Source organism: Herpailurus yagouaroundi, unplaced genomic scaffold (genome assembly GCF_014898765.1).
Source record: "Herpailurus yagouaroundi ecotype Mexico unplaced genomic scaffold, PumYag 141, whole genome shotgun sequence".
NCBI classification, from domain to species: Eukaryota; Metazoa; Chordata; class Mammalia; order Carnivora; family Felidae; genus Herpailurus; species Herpailurus yagouaroundi.
The window spans coordinates 55,995,159-56,012,485 of NW_024412396.1; the positions used below are offsets into that span (position 1 = coordinate 55,995,159).

General features: G+C 35.1%; 1 long non-coding RNA gene and 1 pseudogene across 1 annotated transcript in view; one reads left to right on the forward strand and one right to left on the reverse strand.

Moving 5' to 3' along the window:
* Positions 1–17,327, forward strand: part of LOC121032145 (uncharacterized) — a 714,077-nt gene that overhangs the window by 221,018 nt on the left and 475,732 nt on the right. The gene's annotated exons all lie outside the window — the stretch shown is intronic.
* LOC121032437 (uncharacterized) lies at positions 13,107–13,205 on the reverse strand (annotated as a pseudogene).

Below are 17,327 nucleotides of genomic sequence, written 5' to 3' on the forward strand. Positions count from 1 at the left end.
AATTGCTTTTGAATTTGCAGGGTGCAAATAAAGCTTTGCCTTTGAATGGATAGCAGATTTAACTTCATATTACAAGACACACATCTATGTCATTAGAAGCACTATTTTTAAAATTGTTCCTATGTAGAAAATAAGGTAACAAGCAAAAAAAAAAAAAAAAAAAAAAAAAAAAAAAAAAAAAAGTGGATTCCGGCCAACATTCTGACATATTTTTCCCTTAGGGATTTAGAACAAAATTGTTGCCATTAGTTCATAATGTGGATTGATGCCTCAGGATATTTTTAGGGAAGAAAAACTTTAAAACAAATGAGAAATCATATCCATCTAAAACAGCTACAGGCAAAAGGTGTTATGCTTTGTGATAAATTGGGATGTGGCTTTTAAATAAGCAACTCTCAATTTTCAGTTCTAACACTTCTTGCTTTCTATCATATATTCTGGGTATTACAAGTAAATTGTCTCCAAAGAACATTGTTTATCATGAGTACCAATGATGACTGCAAACAAATGACCCATCCTTGCATTTTAAACATAAACTACCTAAAAACTGTACATGATAAAGTCTAAAAATAAGGTTCTGAAAAAGTTGGCTTATATTTTATAACTTGTCACCATCAAACAATGATATGAAAACAGTGGGGACCTACTGTAAAATATCTTTTGAATAATGCATTCGGAACTGATATGTTCAGAATATAACCTTATTCAATAACATGATTCTAATGAGTTTATTGGTTCATGAACTGCACTCACAGGCTTTTTGTTTGTTTAACTCTTGGTAAGTGATCCTGGATGAAGTATGAAAACCCATTCTCTCTCTTAACCAGGCAGGCAAAGTGATGTTGAGATGGTTGATTGTAACTCTGAGAAGGAACATATTAGGACAACTAAAAGCATCAACTAACCCATTACTAAGGGCTTACTTTGTGCTTGGTCCTGTTCTACATAAATACTATTAATATCCCTAACATAGGTACTATGAATAACTTCATTTTACAGAGGAGGACAGAGGTATTTAGAAAAGCTAAGGAGTGTTGTCAAGATTACACACAAGTAAATGGAATGGAAATGAAGAATGATGTGATATGGCTACTCCAACGTCTTCCATAAAACAGTAACTAATACACACTTTTCTTCATAGATTTTAACACTGAAATATTTTGGATTGATTGTAAAAGCAGTCAATATACTAACATTAGATTTATAGGAATACATTTATTGACAGATTATATAAAAGAAAAAATAAGTCTCGCACTTGCTATGCATTTTAGTCGTTACTGTTTTGAATTTCTATAGTATGACTGGGCTAGGATGTTGGAACCAGAGGAGATGATAGAGTCCCAACTCCACCTCTTATTAGCTTTGGGACATGAATCGTTCTGAATGGGTTTCTCCTCTAATCAAGTAAGTCTAATGAAAACATGCACATCACATTCTTAGGAGAATTAAAGAGGAAATGTAATTAAAATGGTCTTTATGAAACGTAAGGTGCATAGAGTTACAAGTTGCAAATACAAAAATATCACATAATCCTATATAATAGGAAACATTCTAACAACAAATGCATGGTCTCATTTATGTACATGTCAGTTTTTATTTTATTTTGATATCCCTTAGTATTTCTTATTATAGAATCAGGTCCTAAAAACTGTAAAGAAAAAAAAAATGTTTGCATGTCACTAGTATAGGTATTGACAACCAGGGTATTAGCATTACTTGGCTGCATTCTGTGTGTGTTCTTTTCAAGTTTTATCACAAAAGTTGTTGGGAATTTCAGAGGACATTTCTGCAGATGGTTTCAACTGGACTTTTAAATACACAAGATGGTTTATTTAAATGTATTTTCCATGAACAACTGGAGCCTTTGGAAATATCAGTGCTCACCCAGTGAGAAAATGCTATTTAGTCCATAAATGGAAGCCAGGTGTTTTTTTATTAGATGCTATGACTGATGGAAGATTGGGTGTGATCCTTACTAGTGGCTGGTTCTACACCTTGCATAGAATTTCCAGGATTTACTTTCTTCTCAATTATGAAGACTTGGTTATAAGCTTACCGGTTGGCAATCCATGACAGGTTTACTGAGGGCAAAATAAGTGTGTGGCTCTTTGCTGCTAGTTCAGTTAATGGCACAAACATCTATAGAAATGATAATTAGCATCCTCCATCAATCCACAGCTCAAATATCTGCTTTTTCACAGAAGTTCTAAATCATTTAGGAAATAGATCGAAGAAGATGAAGAGCAAGAAAGGGAAGGAAAGAGAGTGACTCATTTTCCCACACACTTGGCCATCTGGATGTGTCTGCTTTCCTTCTATCTCTATTTCGTCCTCTAAGAGTGGATATGTGTGTTCTCTTATAAACAATATATCTTGCTGGTAAGTTTTCAAAATCAACCTTGTTGAAACAGAAGAAGTGAGTGAGAGAGGGCACAAATTTATTATTATTTTTTAAATAGTCTCTACACCTAACGTGGAGCTCAAATTTACAATATTGAGATCAAGAGTTGCATGCTCTACTGACTAAGCCAGGCAGGCACCTTGAGAGAGGGCATAAATTTAAAGAAGTGTTTAAAAAATGTGTCCTTGGAAAGAATAAAGCCTGCCGAACACTGTTGTATGTATAAGGGACTGATGGTAGCTGCTGCTTGGGATGAGAAATGATAGTTTGCAAAACAACTCTTTTTAAATGTTTATTTATTTATTTTGAGAGAGAGAAAGAGACAGAGAGAGAGAAGGGCAGGGGGAGGCAGAGAGAATCCCAAGCAGGCTCTACACTGTCAGCACAGAACCTAACGTGGGGCTTGATCTCAGGAACTATGAGATCGGACTTAATTGACTGAGCCACCCAGGTGCCCCAAAGAACTCTTAAGTTCTGCTCTTGCCTCTCTTTAATATTACCTTGGATGATCACTTCTTGACCCCAAGAACTCAGTATGCCTTTTATTTTGAACTTGAAAAGCAAGAAGATAAGTATCGACCTAATTTGATTATTGGGTAGGAACAAAGATGAGTATATAATTTTATAGCTAGTCAAATTGTCATTTAAGTAATATGAAGACGTGAACTCATAGAAATAGTAGCATAGTGGTTTCCGAGGGCTGAGAGTGGGGGAAATGAGCAGATGTTGGTGAAATGATCCAAGCTCCCAGATTTAAGATGAGTAAGTTCTGAACATCTAGCATATAGCATGGTGACTATAATTAATGATACTCTATTGTTTACTTGAAAATTGTTGATAATAGATCTTAAATGTTACTATCGCACATATAAAAGGTAATTATGTGAGTGGATGGAGGTGTCAATTAACCATATTGTGCTCATCATTTTGCAGTATGTGTATGTATCAAGTCATCATACTGTATACCTTAAACTTCTGTGTTCTATGTCAGTAATATCAAAGCTACAAAAAAAGGTAAAATAAACATGGGAGAAATAAACCCACTGGTACATCCTGGGTTACATGCCCACTCATAAGAGACAAGGATGGCAGCATGCTGCAAAATGAAAAATATAGCAAGAGTATATAACCCTTCAGACCATGTATAATCCCAAAATACAGCATCATGGAGGATAGAAGCCAGAATTCAAGAGAAATACTCAACAATTGGGTCCAGAAATTTTAGCTATTTCCTCTCTAAAGAGGAAATAGATTAAGCAGAAAAATAAGAGTTAAAATCTGAATAATATAAAAGAAATTATTAACCTGATAAAGATTATACATCTATGACTATAAAGCAAAGCAAATAAAATACATTCTGAATGGGGAAATCTGTTCCGTGTTCTTGGGTGAAACAACTTACAAATGTTTCGGTTTCTCCCAAATTAATCTATACATTTAATAAAATTGTGAAAATAAACTTACCCGATAAGAGCAGGCAAATTCTATTTTTTTCAGAGCTATTCTACCAAAGGAGTCAGCCACCATCACTGACTGCATTTAGCAGGAGACTCAAAAGCAGGCAGAAGAGTGGGAAAGCTTTATAGTGGAAAAAAAGGGAAGGCTTTAAGTATGTTCCTATGGTATGTGGTGTGGTAAAACCATAGACTAAATAGAAGAGTGGTATCTTTTGTGATTGGGTAGGGGTTCATATTTGGCTTTCTCTGATTGTCCTAAGGTAGAAGTGGGGACAAAACTTAGGAAAGCTGTCTGTTATTAACCAAGTCCTGGCTCTTTTGGGCCAATTGTCACAGGGGTTATTGTTTGGTTTCTTTGACTATTTACTAGTGGTAGTGGTCTGACTGTCCAAACAAGAGGCTAATTGCTATAGATAATGGGTTCGTTTCCTGGACTGCTTACTTCAGATTGTGGGTCAAAATACTATTGTTATGTATGATCTGGACATTTTATATTCAGTCCTTCACAGTCAGAATCAGTGACTGATGAATTTTAGGAGAGACCCTCACAAATTAAAAATTTGTGTTGAAGAACTAAGGACCATAGAGAGATAATTTAACTTCAGAATTGAATAAGGAGGAAAGATTTATGGTAAAATACATACTAAATGTCATATTAATAAAAATAATATGTTAATGACAGTGTGTCTTAAACACACAAATGGAATAAAATGGTTATTTCAAAAAGAGTTCCATATATATTTGGGAAACGAATTCCCCATGATTAAAATGACACCATGAATAATTTGTAAAGGACAAACTATTTAACAGACGGCATCAGGAAAATAACTTCACTAAGAAGAAGATTAAACTGAACTCTGAATTCTAATTATGAGCATCGAAGAGTCAAAGATAAATCTACAAATTTAATAGACAACCACAAGAGAAAATGTCTTTTTAAATAAAACTACAAAAGTAGAAATTATAAAGATAGCACAAAAATTCTTAGCAAAGGATAAAAGAGCAATTTAAATAAATATAAGGTTAAAAGAAGATACTTGTAATTCTAATTTTAAAGAAGAGCAGTAATAGATAAAATCTGAAATTAGCCAGGTTATCAAAAATAAAATAACAAGACTCCAATTAGAAAAATGAGCAAGGAACACCATATAGAAGCAGTTTAGAAATAAGAAAAGCCCAAAGACAAGCATATCTACAGATGCTCAATTTCATCAAGAAAGAAAGAAAGAAAGAAAGAAAGACAGACAGAAAGAAAGAAAGAAACCCCAAAAGATATCCCCCTCACCTAGCAAGGTGGCAAAGATTAGAAAGTGTATCTACCAAAATATTGGTGGACATGTAGGCCCCCTTAGGTACTGTTAATGTGAGTGTAGACTGGTGCAACCATTCTGAAGAGCAATCTGGCAGTGTGTGGTCAAAATCAGTATATTTATAGATACCTTCTGATGCACCAATCACCTATCTGGGAATATGCCCCAAGGAAATATTTGCATAGCAACATAGTCATCTGAGGATGTTGCTGGAGGTGTTGTTTACATAGCCAGGAGCTGGAGGCAATTTAGATAGCCATCTTTCAGGGAATGACAAAACAGTAGATCTTCATTCTGGAATACTGCATAGCAGTAGAGGGGACATAAAAAACATGTACACAGCAATGTGAAAAAAAGCATATTGCCAAGTTTAATAAAAATAGAAGGAATTTATGGGGAAAAAAAAAACTACAAAATGCATTTGTAAGAGTGTATATAAATCAAGTGCCCTAACCACATAAGAACAGTTGCATATGGGAGAAAGTAAGAGTAGGGATGAGTTAAAAAGAAATGAACAAATTAATAAATGGAACAAGAGAGACCCAATGCAAGCCAATGCTAAGAATGTTTTATTAACTAAGGATCTGTAGTAACTCAGATTTATATACTTAAGGACATAAGTAAGTGCATATAAACTAAAAGCATTTATTTTGTCTTGTTCTAGCAAATAGCAAATTGCTCTTAGGCTCTAAGCAGAGAGGGGTGTGGTCAGAGTATGGGTACTAGCATTGTCATCATCAGGAGCCCTGAAGATTACACAGGCACAATACCAGAGCTTATACAAGAGAAAGATAGGGACTTATTAACATATGCTGTATTATTAACATAATGCTCTAATTATTAGCATAATGCTGTAGGAGTGTGATGGGAAGACATCCCCCTACCCCCACCCCAGAAGCAAAGACAAACCACTAAAAAAGAGCTACAGATCATCTTACCTGATCAACATCAGCCATCATCCAAACTGATAGCCTATGGATGGATGAGCAAGGGGGTTCTGAACTATTCAAATATCCCCTCTGATATCCTTCCATGTTGTGAATCATCTTGGTTAATCTGGTGGCACAGCAATAGTATCAATAGTAGCTCTTAGATTTAGATCTTTGCAGAAAGAGACAGATTTTATATATTTTTTAACTTTTCTAGAAATTTAGAAAAAATAACATTCACATCTAAGCATTTTAGAAACGTAGATTTTGCACAACTGCACCTGCTTCATTTTAGTAGTGTCTGTCAACAAATGCATGCATCATTTAGTCTTTAATTCCATCAACATCTATTAATTATTTGGGCCTGACACTCTGTTGGGTGCTAAGAATATGTGACTTTGAAAAATGTGTAGTCGCTTTCCTTGAGGAACTCAGATATAAATATTTTTTTATGCACAAAAATCAGAGCCAGAAGTATAAATAGAAAAAAACACATCTCAGTAGCAGGTGAGATGAAGGGACAAGGCAGATAGAAAAGCATGTGCAAAAACAGAAGTTTGAGAGTTTGGCTTCTTTATGGAATGTTGAGAATATTTTCCAGCAAGAGGGATCGGTACTTAGGAGGGAGTCTGAAAAGGAATATAGTTAGTGCAGTTGAGACTGGCTTATAAATGGTTTTCAGTGACATCATCATGGATCTACACCTCACTAGAAGAAAATGGAAGAAGTATCTTGGGTTTTAAGTAGAGGGTGACATGATCCACTTGACAGTTTGAGCAGTAACTTTGGCAATGCATTCTTTCTAGGCTGAGATTTAGGTTCTAGTGTAAATGTGGGCAGAGGGCTGAATAATAAGTGCATTTCATCTCAAGAGAATATGCTCCTATTATTCTCCCATTCACCCCAAGTACTCATTAACACATTCCTTCAAAAATGTGTACTTTGAAGTCAACTCCTATCTCATGGACATATCTCAAATCCGAAATATTTATCAAACTATTAGGAGGTTTTTTCTGTGCTCATCTGTTACCTAGGGATTGTTCCTGCTCCTGCTCTTTTATTTGATATTTTTGTATTGGTTTTGAAAATAATAATTAGGTTCCTATGTTTGTCATACAAAAAACAATTTTACCTGGAGTATGGCAAGGAAAAAGAGACCTGTGTCTCTCTGGCAAATAGTTTTATTCTCCTTTCCCTAATTTTCTCACTTTTGCATAAAAAATAAAATAAACAGAGGGAGACTGAGAAAGGAGGGGGACCTGAAAGAGAATGTGGCTCATCTTGGATCTGTGAAATCTGACAAAGTGTATTGAAATAGAAATATGGAGGTATGCTGTTTGCTATGCAGGTTAATATTGTGGTATGCGTAAAAGTTCTGGAAAACGTTTCTTTGTTATATAGAAGTTCAACAAGACTTTATTTAGTTGTTGTTGTTGTTGTTTTTTATATAATATGTAGTATTTTGTGTGTGTGTGTGTCCACAACTTACCCACGTATAGGTATCTTACTATTTAGATGTAGACCTTGATTTGCTGCCACTAGTCTGGCACAAAATTTTTTATAGGAATAGTTTTGGATGAGAAACAATGTCATCAATAAGAAAAAACAAATATATACTTTATAGGCCCTGTTCCAAGGACCCCTGCTACTGTTTATTTGGCTGTTTTGCACATCAGTGTTCTTAGATGATAATGAGACAATATAATAGGTTATGTTACAAAATGGTAATCATTTACTGCCACATTATGTTTTTTTTTTTAATTCAGGTAAATTTATTTTAGAAATGTTGGGAAATTCATAATGTAAAAACCTTATGAATCTGTTCCTTCCTTTTTGGCAACACCTTGTGTATAAACCATGCCTGCCTTGCCTTTATGTATTCATGTATCTCGCAAAGTAGAATTTTATTTCACTTATCAACATCATGATAATTTTTTCATATTGTAAAAAAGAAAATTCTTAAAAGCATAGTGTTATGGATACAGATTATTCTATAATAATGGATGCTCTAATTTGAAAAACTTTATAGCATAGAGATTATGAACCTGAGCTCCAGAGCCAGATATGCTTTAAAAAAAAAAAAAAATGTTTTTAGAGAGTGAGCACAAGCTGGGGAAAGGAGCAAAGAGGTGGGGGGAATCTTAAGCAGATTCCACACTTATCATGAAGCCCAACGAAGGGATTGATCCTACAGCCCTGGGATCATGACCTGAGCAGAAATCTAGCTGGTCACTCAACTGACTAAACCACTCAAGTGTTCCAATACCTGAGCTTTAATTACCACTTCACCATGACTGACATGTGAACTTGGATGAATTCTTTAACCTCTTACTCTCTGTTTCCAAATATGAAAACTAAAAGGAATACCTACTCAATATAGTTGTTCTTCTAATTAGATGGTTTTATATATGTAGAGCAATTTATGTATCTAGCAATGCATAGATATGATACATACAATATAAATAATAGATATCATTTTTTAGATTCCATATTGATAGCCATTTGGATTGTTTCCAACTTTATAGATGTATGAATAACAATATGCTTAACAAATTTGAGTATAAATCTCTCAAAGAATATTACAGCCAAATGATTTGTAATTTGACATATACTGCAAAATCACCTTCCAGAATAGGTACAAAATTTACACTATTATCTGTCAGGTTGGGAGAGACTGCTTGATAAGCATTAACATGCCTCATAATTAAGTAGAATACATTTTATTGGCAGAAAAATTAAATATTTTCTTTATAGTCTATAATTTTTCATTTTAAAAATTTCCTTGTTTTATCTTTCCTTTTTGATTTCTTCTTTGAGACATAGTTTTAATAGTTTTAGTATTCTATAGATGATATTTAATTCATTTTGGGGGTGTTTTTTTGTTTATATTTGAATGTCTTGAGTGGGAATTATCTGCCTCATTTATGATTTTAGCTTGTGCAGACTTTTTAATAATGTTTTTCTGACTTACATGTTTTCCTGGCATATTTGTGATTATTAGCTTATCATCTTATTTTAGTTTCATTGTGTCTTCTGTGTTAGACCATGCCTTGAAACTACCAGACATTTGGACTTTGTTTCATGTTTGATCTGTCTTCTAATACTGAAATTTAACTCATTCGCATTTATTGCTTTAATTAAAATACTTGTTCTTGAATCTGTCATCTTTCTTGTCTTGATGTTAGGTGTTTACTGTTTATTCTTTTCCTCTTAATTTTGCTAAATATAACTAATGCCTTCCTTTCCCCCTTTCTTTTCTCTGTGGGAAATTACATCCATTAGTATAATGGTTATTATTAGTTACATCTGTTTTTATCTAATTTCAAAGTTCTTAAAACCTATCAGGTCTTCTGGTTCAAAATAATTTTTGACTAAAGCCTTTACCAGAATCTCTTTAGTTTCACGCTAAAATATGTATAAAAACTAAAACAATCCTTGCCAGAAAAAGGGATTCTAGACTATTTGAGAAATGTCCACTACCTGTAAGTATGATCTTCCTGCTATAGGGGTAACTCAGGAACCAGACTGATAGAGCAAAAGGTAGCTGGACAGTTATGTACCTCCCTCCATGTCTGACTAATACAAAAGCTCAGATCCTGAGCCACTGGGAATATTAGATATAGCTCTTCATAGAAAATGGAGGAAAACATGATACACACAAGCAGAGTATGTTGCTCCTTTAGAAGAGAAAGAACATATGAAAAAGAAATTAGCAAATACAATAAAAAAGCAACCTAGCCAATAGGACAGAGATACTGCAGGGGCTCAGACCAGCAGAAGTAAGTCTGTCACTCTTCCAGGCCCAAAGAGTTTGATTCCCAGTAATTGAAGGAGAAAATGTTGGAGAGATCATAGGTATGTGTGATTTTACATGGTTCTTGACAAATTTTTTACTGTGGGAATACAATAGTAGTCAATACTGACAGTTACTGGACCTCAAACTACTCTCAAGTACAAAAATGCCCTGGAAAACAAACAAACAAAACCCCATAACACATTCCCAATTTATCAAGAAGGAAACAGCAGATGTTTTGATTATAATACATTTTAAGCAAATCAGCCTCTTAGCTAGAAATATGTTCACTTGAAAAAAATATGTATGCTGGCTTCAAAGAGATGGAATCATAGAACAGATTAAAAGTGAATAAGTTAGGATTGTCTGGATGGCTCAGTCAGTTAAGTGTCCTACTCTTGATTTCAGCTCAGGTCATGATCTCACAGTTCGTGAGATTGAGCCCTCTGTCAGGCTTTGTGCTGTCAGCTTGGGATTTTCTCTCTCCTCCTCTCTCTGCCTCTCCTTTAACTGTTCTCTTTCTCTCTAAATAAATAAATAAACAAACATTAAGAAAAAGTAAGTTATCAAGGACTAGAGCTCTGAATTTGAGGCTGCATATAAATTTACATAGTGCAAAAATTCTATTTGGAATGCTTTATTAACCTGACATTTGCGGTTGACATATACATCAGTGTGTGCCACTAAGACCAATCAGAGTTGTGTAAGATCATCAGACATTGTGCAATTGATCTTTGGGAAAACTGGAAGAGGGAACCGCCTCTTCTGAAACCTGCCAGTATCTCTGACTGCATTCAGCAAGTATATATCTCATGCAGTTAATCCCTATGGTTTTTCATTAATGAAAGTCAACTTCAAATCTTCCCATATTGGTTTCCTAAATATGAATCTTATAAAGTGGACGATGGTGATTATGATGAAGACAGTAATAAAGCCCACCATTTAATGAGACATATGTTTACCTAGTTTTGTGATGTTATTTATATTTACTGCAATTAAACCTTCCAACAATGCTGCTATTATCTCCATTTCATAGGTAAAGAAAATGCTCATGAGAAAGAATATAATTCACAGTGACATAGTTATAAAGAAATATCATTGGGATTTAACACAGCTACTTGACTCCAAACACTGAGATCTCTATCTCTTAATGGTGCTACGCATATCATGTAGTCAGTTGATGCTGTTTGCTCTCTATAAGGTTTGGTTATATTCCCAGAGAGAACAGGGCTTGTTGACAAAAATGTGTCCCCTCCAAGTCTCCAGGAAGACATTTTAACTAAATTACATCTTGTCTATTGCTATAATGAGGTAGGTCTTTCACAAAAATGCAGAGTTCCTTCCATTGTGTTTTCCTATACAAAGTATAATTGTATTTTGTTTCTGTTGCATTGAATCATAGCCTTTTTTTTTAATCCTTTAAGGAAGACTGGAATGCTAATAATGATAAGCTGTTAGGAAAAATTAGTTTTCCATCAATGAGATATTATTTGTATTTAAATGCTAGGAATCAGCTCATTCACTAGAGTGTGAACCGATATGCCATTTTTTTCCCCATCTTCTTTCTGGTCTTCCCACTAGTATCAATGAAACTGCCCTGTATATTTACTTTTCTTTTTAATGAGACATGATGATTGGAACATATGAGTTGAAAATAAAACTATTTATAGTGAATTATTTGTATTTTGATAGGAAAGTCGGAAAAATTGTTCTGTAATTCAAGAGAATATACCCACAAGTGAGTAGGTGGGACCCCAAAGAGGGATGGCAAAAGGGGTAATTTGAAAGAAAAGAATAATCCCTATTTATATATTTGCCTTAAATTCTACCTCCTTCTAAGATTTTAACTCCATATGCTTTCTACCTATTTAAAGATTAGTAGGGAAAAGGCAAGAATAAATATAGGTACAAACTTTCTTGTATCAAATTTGGCCATTATAAACAATTTCATGATCCCTTCTGGTCTTTCTGGAAACACCTCTGGCAAAGACTTGCAGGATATTGCATCTTTTACTGTAATCATACTAAGGTCCAGGGCTTTAATTGTGTTGTGGTATCTTAAATTGATTAGTATCTTTGCATTGAGGCAAGCTAACCAAAATCTTAGGAGATTACAAAGTAAACTAGAATTCCATTATATTAATAGATATGTCAGAGCACTGTAATATTTTACTGGATGACCAATACAATTCTTTCCTCTGAGAAAACTACTTAATTAACTGGTACATAATAAAATGTTTGTTAAGCATCATTTTAGCTAAGAGAGAGTTCGTTCAGTAACCTTGATGAGCAAAATCCTAAAAGCCTGATACATCTATCTCTACTGTTAGGTGTACTTGATTCTTTTCCTGGGACTGTTATGAAAATGTTACCAAAAACTGGGTGGCTTAAAATAATAGGAATGCATTCTCTAACAGCTCTGAAGGACAGAAGTCTGAAATCAAGATGTTAGAGGGCCACACTCTATCTGGAGGTTCCCTTCTTTGTCTCTTCCACCTTCTGAAAGCCAGAAGTATCAACTGCCTTCCTTGGCTTGAGGCAACATCACTCCCATCTCTGCTTCTATAGTCACATCACCTTCTCCCATGTTTGTCTTTTCTTTGTCTTACAAGGACACTTGTTACTGGATTTAGGTCCTATCTGAATAATTCAGGATAATCTCTTTTCAAGATTCTTTTTGTTTTAAATTGTTTTTGAATGTTTATTCTTGAGAGAGAGAGACAGAGGGCACAAGCGGGGGTGGGGGGCAGGCAGAAAGAGACGGAGAGAGAATCTGAAGCAGGCTTCAGGCTCTGAGCTGTCAGCACAGAGCCCAGTGTGGGGCTTGGACTCACAAACTGTGATATCATGACCTGAGCCAAAGTCAGATGCTTAACTGAGTGAGCCACCCAGATGCCCCTCATTTCAAGATCCTTAATTACATCTACAAAGATCTTTTTTTTTTTTTTTTAACGTTTTTTTATTTTTGAGACAGAGAAAGACAGAGCATGAACAGGGGAGGGTCACAGAGAGAGGGAGACACAGAATCCAAAACAGGCTCCAGGCTCTGAGCTGTCAGCACAGAGCCGACGCGGGGCTCAAACCCACGGACTGTGAGATCATGACCTGAGCCGAAGTCGGACGCTCAACCGACCACCCAGGCGCCCCTACAAAGATCTTTTATTCCAAACAAAGTCACACCCACAGTTTCCAGGGGCATAAACATTAAAAACAACAACAACAACAGAATGCTTCACCAATTTGTGTGTCATCCCTGCCATGCCAGTCTTCTCTGTAGTGTTCCAATTTTAATGCATGTGCTGACAAAGTGAGCACCACTGCCATTTTTTGAGATCATCAGTCAGTCCACTACAGGCATCATATACTTGAGAACTAGAGTATCAAATGTCCATTTGTCCAGGTACTGTCTCCCTCTGCAGTAGATAGTATGAAGAGCACATAGATCCTGGGCCCCTTATTTTTCTTTGACCTCTTCCTTTCTTGATTTTTAAGTAGAACCTCCCCCTTTCATTAACTCACTTCATATATTTTAGAAACTGACAGAGACATAGCATAAAAGAAAGTAAGTGGTATGAGATAACTTTGTAGAGATGGAGACCACATAATGTAGCATCTTGAGGCAATAGGAAAAATGTGAAGTTTATTCAAAATAAGGTGGAATACTTATAACTAGTGAAATTTATCTATATTTTTACCCATGTTGAATTATGAGTGTCTTCATACATATCTCCATATATGTAAATGTCTAGGCTCAAGAACACTCTTTCTTGTCTAGATACAACACTGGAACTTTCAATACAGACAAGTTGAGAATAACTTCCATGGGGGCCAATGCAAATGAAAAGAAGATATGTTTATATTGCTGTTTCCATGTCTTAGAATTCAGTTTTTCCATTCCTCTTGTAAGGTGCTAACTGATGTTGGTTAAAGGATCAATATAGGGTTGGTTTTGCAAGACAGTGTGGACAAGACTCAGAAACTTTGTCAGGATTTCCAGTTTTGCTACTGTTCTTTCGACTTCTGAACCTCACATATTCTGCATTCTGTGTTGACCCCAGAAGGTACTACAACACCTTTCCACTTCCTCCACCTAACTCCTACTCACATACACACAATTTTTTGTCATTTTTGTCAAACCATCATCTGTTCCTCCTTTGTTAGTTTTCTCCCAAACCGTACTGTTACCAGTACACAATCCATCTCCTTAACTTAAGCAGCTTCTAGAATCCTATTGCATCCCCCCACCACTAGTCAGAGATAAATTAGAACAGTCCTACATCTATGCCAGCCCTTTATTTCTCTGCCTAAATACCTAAATATTCATGTTCTTGAACTTCTCATTCACTCACCACTTCACAAAATATACTGATTTCAGTGTTCATATATAATGTTAAGAGTTTATTTTATGTTACTGTTAAATGTTTGCACAGTTGTCTGGATGGAGCCTTCCATCTGTCCACACAAAGGAGCAGACATTCCACATTATGTCAATGGGTTGTTTCTAATGACATATGCACTCAGATGGAATGTGAAAATGAGACTGCAGAAAGTTTGACCCATATGTGCAAAGAGAAAGAACATTTATGTTAATGCTCATTATCTGACTATTAGAAACCTCTATCAATCAATCCACTGTAAGGTGTCAGTAGTTTTACAGGAAGTAGAAGATATAGCTTCTGACATTTGGGAATTTACAGAATAAACAAATGCATATCACCAGAAATAAGAAACCATACAGAAGAAATTGGAGAGATCTGAGTGTCTGTTGAGGTCAGGATGCATAAATTATCCACTGCAAGAGGGATCTGAAGAGTTTTGAGATGGCATGGTACATGTGTGATGATGGTTGCGGGGAGGGGTGGCAGAAACTTGGCTCCAACTCTAATCACTGTATATCCCCGAGTTTCCTATTTTTCAACTGTCAAATGGAGATGCTGATGTCATCTCTTTCCAGGACTGTTAGTAATATTAAATGAATTTGTATGTGCAACATATATGGAATATATTTGCTTATGTGTTAATTCTCTGCCATCTGCCCTCCCTCAGAAAGTAGATTTGGAGTCAATGTTATAAATCCAGCATTACAACATACCTGTCTTGAAGATGACTATATCAAGGTGGCTATACAAGCCGTGGTGAAAAGAATGACAAATATCTAACAATTTAGGGAGCTATCCATGTGTCTAGAAATTTTACTAGTTTAAAAATATTAACGACATACATAGAACAACATACCTAAGTAATTATATTCAAAGTTAACTTTATGATATCTTCAAAAATAAACTTTTTAGTAATATTTCAGTCTTTATTGTTTTTAGGGGATGGCGCCATCTAAGTGGCTCTTTCTTTTGTTAATGTTTCTTTAAAAAAATTAAACCAGTGATAATTTTGCATATGATGTTTATCAACTTAAACACAGATATCAGGAAAACTTATGGCATGCTGGTGACTAGACACTTTGTGATTAAATTTGTATCTTTTGTGGATATATGATCATACAAAAATAGGATTTTTATGCATTTATTTTAGATTAATTAAGCTTGCTGATCACATAATACTGAAATCATAAGTTCATGATACCTGGGGCGTATTGTATATTAAGTTAAAGAATACAACATCCTGGAGAATAAGGATCCAAGAGCATGTGGAGGGAATGAGAGGTATAAAAGAGCAATATATGAGTAAAGACAAAAACAATAGGAGATTTTTTTTATGAGCTAACTAAAAGAAATAGAAATGTATTTGTATTGCATTTAGATTAAGGTGAAGGCATAGCTAGATATTACAATATTTCTCCTGCTTGCCAACCCGTGAGTAGCCTGTATTGAAATGTCAGAAAATTTTGTTGTTACAAAAATGAAATCCTACTCTATCATCTGTAAAGTGTTCTCAGTTATTGTTACACGTCTGGAAACCAAATCCTGAAGGAGTGAAGCTATAGCCTTTGTGACCAGCATGGCATCTGCCATATAATGCGAGCGCAGTGAGTTTGAGAGTCAGAAAGCATGAATCCAAATTTCTTGTCTGTCACTTAATTACTGCCACCTCAAGCAATCATTCATCCATTTTAAGCCTTATAGTCTTAAGCTCTAAAATCAGGATAATGTATCAAAATGGCATCTCAAAGCATGAGGATCGAATAGTATCATAGTTCGGCATTAAACCTAGTTACTCGTTTATTCAAAACAAGTAACTTTTCTCCTCCCTGTATCTAATCTAACCTCCACAAGAATGAGCTCAGGCTAAAACACTTACATATATAGTAAGGATCCATTCTTACATAAATGGTCTGTATGGCACCTTCAGTGGGACATCAACCATGGAAATACTCCCGATACATCATACTGGAGCATCAGCGATGTCACTGCCCATACTTGGTGTGAGGTTCACCTTGATGACTGCCTACTTGCATTGTGCTAAACTGTGCAGAGGTCTCATAATTTTGAATTTGTACAGTAGAGGAAATTATTTCATGCGTTTTAGATTGACATAAAGGAATTTAGTATAATAAAAGGGGATAATAAGTTTTACCTGGGAGTGGTTCAGAGGAGGGAATGATGGGGAGAACACTGTTTCAAATTCAAAATGCCTTGCATGTGTCTCATGATGTTATAAAAATAACTTTCCAAGAAGTCATGGCCCCAAATGCATCCCTTCCCTAAGAATCCGCCCTCTATGAATGATGATAGTATGTTATACCCCTTAGTTATGTTGGGGTAGAAAATAGTTAAGCAATCAATGATTTCAAAAGCATATTTTTTTTTCATAAAAAATAACTTTTTCACTTATTCTTTTGTTTTCTATAGCATGGCTTCTCCATTCCTTGATTTTATTTCGCATCAGTGATATTTTTTTACACGCTACCACAATTACCCACTCACAGGGATTCTATTCTAAGCTGCACCAGATCTGCAACAACTACAAAATTCTGTTTCAGACAGTCTTATGGTATTTTTTCTTACTCTTCCAACTCACTGCCCACTTAGATGCTAATTTCATCAATACTTCAAACCATTAATTCTAAGACTTATGTCTTTTCACCCCAAGTCTCCATATCTTTACTCAGGCCAGATTCCATATTTTAATATTAGATAAACTTGAATGTACCTAGTTTGAAAAGAATAAATAAATTGAACGTTTATTTAGCCCTTTCTCTTTTCCCTTAAGAAGTTCGTGTTTGACAAACCTATGTTGCAACCACATAAAGCATCAGAACATTGCTGGAAAGTTGTTGTCTGCCCCTTAGAAATCCTATTTTGTGTCTGTACTGCATGGTGTTAGTGTTGTGCGTCATGACTTCTCTCTGGTTTCGTTTGAGGTTTCCTCAAATATGTCTAGAGTTTTTTCATGATTGACGATAACTTCCTATTGTTTTTTTTTTTTAATTCTCTTAGAACACATTTTCCTTTTTCTATTTTTTTTTGGGGGGGTAAGATG